Below are 6,000 nucleotides of genomic sequence, written 5' to 3' on the forward strand. Positions count from 1 at the left end.
CATGTGCTGGTGTGAAGGAATGACAATGACGAGTGACAATTTTATGTCTATGCATTTAGCCGGAAAGGAAAACAGGCAGCAAGATACTTTACTTTGTTCCAGGTGAAACTAAGCAACCACCCTGTTAGGGCAACAGGCACATGAGAAGCGAAAGAATCAAACACGCACTGGCCTAATTCATGGGAAAGTCATATAATCAAAGGTAGAGTTATCCCTGTTCAGGATACAACAATTGCCGAAACCCAGGATCGAACCAGGGACCTTTAGATCTTCAGTCTAACGCTCTCCCAACTGAGCTATTTCGGCACTTTAGAACGCGTTTGTCCAGGAGACACGTGGCACCGTGCGTCGACTCGAAGGGGTCATTGAGCCCTTAAAGGAGGTTTATAGTCACAGCATCCACTTTTATTTGATAACATCAGCATTGTACCCACAGTAAAAACAATCGTTATTTTTGACAAGCTCGGTTCAAAAATCTCCTTTCATGTTGTGATTGATGCCTGTCTGCTGGCCATCTATTTCCACAACTTCCTAGATTTCCAGCATAGTTTTCAGTTTCTCCCCTGATTTTTACTTTCCGTTTCTAAGGACTACACATCAAAAAAGTCATTTTTCTTTCAAATGCGGCTAGGTCTTGTTCCCACGGCTTTCATTGGTATATTGCAGGTGAAAATGAAACATGCTGGACTTTTCTTCCCAAGGCTCTGCAGAACTATGCGTTGGTGTACAAATGTCCTATGAAGAAGAAGGGATATTTTGACTTGTCCTTGCACATTGGCTGAGAAAAGCATAAACTGCGGGATGTTGCACAATTGCGTTTCTGCTGAGCCCCAGACCTTAGTCTGCTCTAAACAACTTTCTCAAACTCCTGCTTGGTCTTCCTTTTCTTGTCAGAAAGCGGTACACCAAAAGGAGCAGGTACAGTTGCCGAAACCCGGGATCGAACCAGGGACCTTTAGATCTTCAGTCTAACGCTCTCCCAACTGAGCTATTTCGGCCTTTTCTGCCTAACCTTGATGACAATTCTGGGGTACCATGTGCTGGTGTGAAGGAATGACAATGACGAGTGACATTTTTATGTCTATGCATTTAGCCGGAAAGGAAAACAGGCAGCAAGATACTTTATTTTGTTCCAGGTGAAACTAAGCAACCACCCTGTTAGGGCAACAGGCACATGAGAAGCGAAAGAATCAAACACGCACTGGCCTAATTCATGGGAAAGTCATATAATCAAAGGTAGGGTAATCCCTGTTCAGGATACAACAATTGCCGAAACCCAGGATCGAACCAGGGACCTTTAGATCTTCAGTCTAACGCTCTCCCAACTGAGCTATTTCGGCACTTTAGAAAGTGCTTGTCCAGGAGACACGTGGCACCGTGCGTCGACTCGAAGGGGTCATTGAGCCCTTAAAGGAGGTTTATAGTCACAGCATCCACTTTTATTTGATAACATCAGCATTGTACCCACAGTAAAAACAATAGTTATTTTTGACAAGCTCGGTTCAAAAATCTCCTTTCATGTTGTGATTGATGCCTGTCTGCTGGCCATCTATTTCCACAACTTCCTAGATTTCCAGCATAGTTTTCAGTTTCTCCCCTGATTTTTACTTTCCGTTTCTAAGGACTACACATCAAAAAAGTCATTTTTCTTTCAAATGCGGCTAGGTCTTGTTCCCACGGCTTTCATTGGTATATTGCAGGTGAAAATGAAACATGCTGGACTTTTCTTCCCAAGGCTCTGCAGAACTATGCGTTGGTGTACAAATGTCCTATGAAGAAGAAGGGATATTTTGACTTGTCCTTGCACATTGGCTGAGAAAAGCATAAACTGCGGGATGTTGCACAATTGCGTTTCTGCTGAGCCCCAGACCTTAGTCTGCTCTAAACAACTTTCTCAAACTCCTGCTTGGTCTTCCTTTTCTTGTCAGAAAGCGGTACACCAAAAGGAGCAGGTACAGTTGCCGTAACCCGGGATCGAACCAGGGACCTTTAAATCTTCAGTCTAACGCTCTCCCAACTGAGCTATTTCGGCCTTTTCTGCCTAATCTTGATGACAATTCTGGGGCTATTTCGGCACTTTAGAAAGCGTTTGTCCAGGAGACACGTGGCACCGTGCGTCGACTCGAAGGGGTCATTGAGCCCTTAAAGGAGGTTTATAGTCACAGCATCCACTTTTATTTGATAACATCAGCATTGTACCCACAGTAAAAACAATAGTTATTTTTGACAAGCTCGGTTCAAAAATCTCCTTTCATGTTGTGATTGATGCCTGTCTGCTGGCCATCTATTTCCACAACTTCCTAGATTTCCAGCATAGTTTTCAGTTTCTCCCCTGATTTTTACTTTCCGTTTCTAAGGACTACACATCAAAAAAGTCATTTTTCTTTCAAATGCGGCTAGGTCTTGTTCCCACGGCTTTCATTGGTATATTGCAGGTGAAAATGAAACATGCTGGACTTTTCTTCCCAAGGCTCTGCAGAACTATGCGTTGGTGTACAAATGTCCTATGAAGAAGAAGGGATATTTTGACTTGTCCTTGCACATTGGCTGAGAAAAGCATAAACTGCGGGATGTTGCACAATTGCGTTTCTGCTGAGCCCCAGACCTTAGTCTGCTCTAAACAACTTTCTCAAACTCCTGCTTGGTCTTCCTTTTCTTGTCAGAAAGCGGTACACCAAAAGGAGCAGGTACAGTTGCCGTAACCCGGGATCGAACCAGGGACCTTTAAATCTTCAGTCTAACGCTCTCCCAACTGAGCTATTTCGGCCTTTTCTGCCTAATCTTGATGACAATTCTGGGGCTATTTCGGCACTTTAGAAAGCGTTTGTCCAGGAGACACGTGGCACCGTGCGTCGACTCGAAGGGGTCATTGAGCCCTTAAAGGAGGTTTATAGTCACAGCATCCACTTTTATTTGATAACATCAGCATTGTACCCACAGTAAAAACAATCGTTATTTTTGACAAGCTCGGTTCAAAAATCTCCTTTCATGTTGTGATTGATGCCTGTCTGCTGGCCATCTATTTCCACAACTTCCTAGATTTCCAGCATAGTTTTCAGTTTCTCCCCTGATTTTTACTTTCCGTTTCTAAGGACTACACATCAAAAAAGTCATTTTTCTTTCAAATGCGGCTAGGTCTTGTTCCCACGGCTTTCATTGGTATATTGCAGGTGAAAATGAAACATGCTGGACTTTTCTTCCCAAGGCTCTGCAGAACTATGCGTTGGTGTACAAATGTCCTATGAAGAAGAAGGGATATTTTGACTTGTCCTTGCACATTGGCTGAGAAAAGCATAAACTGCGGGATGTTGCACAATTGCGTTTCTGCTGAGCCCCAGACCTTAGTCTGCTCTAAACAACTTTCTCAAACTCCTGCTTGGTCTTCCTTTTCTTGTCAGAAAGCGGTACACCAAAAGGAGCAGGTACAGTTGCCGAAACCCGGGATCGAACCAGGGACCTTTAGATCTTCAGTCTAACGCTCTCCCAACTGAGCTATTTCGGCCTTTTCTGCCTAACCTTGATGACAATTCTGGGGTACCATGTGCTGGTGTGAAGGAATGACAATGACGAGTGACATTTTTATGTCTATGCATTTAGCCGGAAAGGAAAACAGGCAGCAAGATACTTTATTTTGTTCCAGGTGAAACTAAGCAACCACCCTGTTAGGGCAACAGGCACATGAGAAGCGAAAGAATCAAACACGCACTGGCCTAATTCATGGGAAAGTCATATAATCAAAGGTAGGGTAATCCCTGTTCAGGATACAACAATTGCCGAAACCCAGGATCGAACCAGGGACCTTTAGATCTTCAGTCTAACGCTCTCCCAACTGAGCTATTTCGGCACTTTAGAAAGTGCTTGTCCAGGAGACACGTGGCACCGTGCGTCGACTCGAAGGGGTCATTGAGCCCTTAAAGGAGGTTTATAGTCACAGCATCCACTTTTATTTGATAACATCAGCATTGTACCCACAGTAAAAACAATAGTTATTTTTGACAAGCTCGGTTCAAAAATCTCCTTTCATGTTGTGATTGATGCCTGTCTGCTGGCCATCGATTTCCACAACTTCCTAGATTTCCAGCATAGTTTTCAGTTTCTCCCCTGATTTTTACTTTCCGTTTCTAAGGACTACACATCAAAAAAGTCATTTTTCTTTCAAATGCGGCTAGGTCTTGTTCCCACGGCTTTCATTGGTATATTGCAGGTGAAAATGAAACATGCTGGACTTTTCTTCCCAAGGCTCTGCAGAACTATGCGTTGGTGTACAAATGTCCTATGAAGAAGAAGGGATATTTTGACTTGTCCTTGCACATTGGCTGAGAAAAGCATAAACTGCGGGATGTTGCACAATTGCGTTTCTGCTGAGCCCCAGACCTTAGTCTGCTCTAAACAACTTTCTCAAACTCCTGCTTGGTCTTCCTTTTCTTGTCAGAAAGCGGTACACCAAAAGGAGCAGGTACAGTTGCCGTAACCCAGGATCGAACCAGGGACCTTTAAATCTTCAGTCTAACGCTCTCCCAACTGAGCTATTTCGGCCTTTTCTGCCTAATCTTGATGACAATTCTGGGGCTATTTCGGCACTTTAGAAAGCGTTTGTCCAGGAGACACGTGGCACCGTGCGTCGACTCGAAGGGGTCATTGAGCCCTTAAAGGAGGTTTATAGTCACAGCATCCACTTTTATTTGATAACATCAGCATTGTACCCACAGTAAAAACAATAGTTATTTTTGACAAGCTCGGTTCAAAAATCTCCTTTCATGTTGTGATTGATGCCTGTCTGCTGGCCATCTATTTCCACAACTTCCTAGATTTCCAGCATAGTTTTCAGTTTCTCCCCTGATTTTTTCTTTCCGTTTCTAAGGACTACACATCAAAAAAGTCATTTTTCTTTCAAATGCGGCTAGGTCTTGTTCCCACGGCTTTCATTGGTATATTGCAGGTGAAAATGAAACATGCTGGACTTTTCTTCCCAAGGCTCTGCAGAACTATGCGTTGGTGTACAAATGTCCTATGAAGAAGAAGGGATATTTTGACTTGTCCTTGCACATTGGCTGAGAAAAGCATAAACTGCGGGATGTTGCACAATTGCGTTTCTGCTGAGCCCCAGACCTTAGTCTGCTCTAAACAACTTTCTCAAACTCCTGCTTGGTCTTCCTTTTCTTGTCAGAAAGCGGTACACCAAAAGGAGCAGGTACAGTTGCCGAAACCCGGGATCGAACCAGGGACCTTTAGATCTTCAGTCTAACGCTCTCCCAACTGAGCTATTTCGGCCTTTTCTGCCTAACCTTGATGACAATTCTGGGGTACCATGTGCTGGTGTGAAGGAATGACAATGACGAGTGACATTTTTATGTCTATGCATTTAGCCGGAAAGGAAAACAGGCAGCAAGATACTTTACTTTGTTCCAGGTGAAACTAAGCAACCACCCTGTTAGGACAACAGGCACATGAGAAGCGAAAGAATCAAACACGCACTGGCCTAATTCATGGGAAAGTCATATAATCAAAGGGAGGGTTATCCCTGTTCAGGATACAACAATTGCCGAAACCCGGGATCGAACCAGGGACCTTTAGATCTTCAGTCTAACGCTCTCCCAACTGAGCTATTTCGGCACTTTAGAACGCGTTTGTCCAGGAGACACGTGGCACCGTGCGTCGACTCGAAGGGGTCATTGAGCCCTTAAAGGAGGTTTATAGTCACAGCATCCACTTTTATTTGATAACATCAGCATTGTACCCACAGTAAAAACAATCGTTATTTTTGACAAGCTCGGTTCAAAAATCTCCTTTCATGTTGTGATTGATGCCTGTCTGCTGGCCATCTATTTCCACAACTTCCTAGATTTCCAGCATAGTTTTCAGTTTCTCCCCTGATTTTTACTTTCCGTTTCTAAGGACTACACATCAAAAAAGTCATTTTTCTTTCAAATGCGGCTAGGTCTTGTTCCCACGGCTTTCATTGGTATATTGCAGGTGAAAATGAAACATGCTGGACTTTTC

This window comes from Lithobates pipiens, unplaced genomic scaffold (genome assembly GCF_037356315.1).
Source record: "Lithobates pipiens isolate NorthernLeopardFrog02 unplaced genomic scaffold, aLitPip1_a1.2 Scaffold_18, whole genome shotgun sequence".
In the NCBI taxonomy this organism is placed as follows: domain Eukaryota; kingdom Metazoa; phylum Chordata; class Amphibia; order Anura; family Ranidae; genus Lithobates; species Lithobates pipiens.